This window comes from Carlito syrichta, unplaced genomic scaffold, assembly GCF_000164805.1.
Source record: "Carlito syrichta isolate Samal-C Ts95f unplaced genomic scaffold, Tarsius_syrichta-2.0.1 Scaffold314837, whole genome shotgun sequence".
Classification (NCBI taxonomy): domain Eukaryota; kingdom Metazoa; phylum Chordata; class Mammalia; order Primates; family Tarsiidae; genus Carlito; species Carlito syrichta.
In genome coordinates this window covers 1,059,897-1,061,853 of record NW_007258933.1, presented here as the reverse complement: position 1 = coordinate 1,061,853, position 1,957 = coordinate 1,059,897, and the positions used below count along the sequence as shown (strand labels likewise).

Here is a 1,957-nt window from a genome sequence, read left to right as displayed (position 1 = left end):
AGTCTAGCTTCGAGGGCAACATGGTTGGTTCCATGTTTTTGTTATGGTGATTAGAGCTGCAACAAACATACGTGTGCAGGTATCTTCTTTGTAGAATAATTTGAGTTGAGAGGCAGCTTTTGATAGGCTGACTCAAGTCATCTATGGAGAGCAGCTGGAACCACTATGCAGGAAGACTTCTTTGGAAATTTCCTAAAACCAACTCTTGGGAATCGTTCACGATTGTGTACAAAGGCTCTAAAGTCCAAACAACTTCTGCTATTTCATCTCAGGAGCTAGGCTCAGAGGAGGCATTGGAATTGTCAGGAGCAAGAGCAGTAGCTGTGCCCCTACCCCAACACCTTCCCAGGTAGGACCTCAATAACTCAAGGCTTGTCAATGATTCAGGCCGTCAGGTTTCCCTTTCCCAAATGCCAACGATCCATGCTTGGTGACCCTCTCAGTACTTGGAAGATTTGATTTCGGAACAAAAGCAAGCTGCCCGTTCTCTTGGAAGACAAATCAGTAGTGCCCCAGAGGTTTCAGTTGAGGTTCCTTGAAGGAGCCCAAACCACACACTGGCCTTGCTGATGGCAGCCATTTTGGTAATAATTGGCAGATTATGAATGATACAGGACTCTCCATTTCTTTGTAATTTTGCAAGGTTCTGAAAGTGTCCTAGGATGCCAAAGCCTATGATATCTGCAGTGGCATGGGCATTAAATGTGTGCATTAATCCAGCAGCAGTTCTGTTTAGGGTAGCCATATTGAACATAGCTTCCTGAAAGGCCAGATCTAGCTCTTCTCTGGAGACCACCATCTTTACCTCATTCCATCTTTCAGGACTATCCAACCACTGGTGGGCATTGATAGCAACTTGGGTTCCTGGGGTTTGGTTAACATGAGCACATACCCAACAACTTGGACTGTCAGGTATTATTAATTCATCTGGCTGACATACCACAGTGGCAACTCTACCAATGAAAAACCAAGGGTTGACTACTGTTTGTCCACCAGTCACTACAGTCCCTCCTTCCTCCGCAGCATCCCCAAAGCCTAAGATTATGAGTGGTATTACTTTTCCACATTCCTCCTCACTCATACTCCGGCTGACACTGAGTAACATTAACATGTTGTCACATTCAGTAATGGCCATGGCGTAGAGGTCATTCGCACCTTGGCACAAGCTATGCGCCCCATCATGTGGGGATCTTCCACCAAGGGGTAAAAGAAAGTCCGTGGTCTGCACCAGTGACAGGCCCCCATGCCTCAGGGGTATGAGAAGTCCATCCCAATGCTCAGGGCTAGAAATGTTGGACCGGGGTCTGTCCTGGCTGGCAGGCCAGCTTCCTGGGACGCCTCTTCCTGGCCTCCGCCCAGGCCCTGGCCCAGCGGGGGGCCTCATGTCCACCTGTGTCAGTCCTACCAGGAGTTTGAGAACCTGGGGTGGGGGGATGAATGACTCCTTGCAGCCTCAGCCCTTCATGCCAGAGAAGCCTGTCAGCTGCCAGCTCAGGCTGAAACCCAATGCCTGGGGCTCCCTGGGCTGGTAGTTGAAGAAGCTCCAGCTCAGAGGCAAGCCGGCCGCAGCCCGAGGAGCCTTCCGCCGCCTCCATAGCCGCCATTGCCTCTCCGCCCACGCCCTCCCGTCGCCGAGGCTTTGGCCATCGCGCACCACGAGACTCATGCCACACGAGACCTTCCTGGTCTTCCTCATTCAAGTTTCTTAATTAACCTCCTTTTTTACATTTCATTAAAGAAATATAGTGGTTTTTAATTCCCTCCCCCCTTATGATGAACCCCACCTTGATTTTGACCTGTGTGGTATATAATAAGTTAAGGTGGGCTCTCCTCCTTCCCCATCTACCTTCTCGCTGGAACACACTACTTTGTGATTGACAGTAGCCCAGAGTGACTGTTGAAAGACTCATGATAGGCCGGGCTCGGTGGCTCAGGCTGTAATCCCAGCACTTCCGGA

The 1,957-nt window shown here is 50.1% G+C and overlaps 1 pseudogene; it reads right to left on the bottom strand.

Moving 5' to 3' along the window:
- Positions 1-268: 268 nt before the first annotated feature.
- On the bottom strand, positions 269-1,647 carry LOC103274625 (annotated as a pseudogene).
- Between the last annotated feature and the right edge of the window lie 310 nt (positions 1,648-1,957).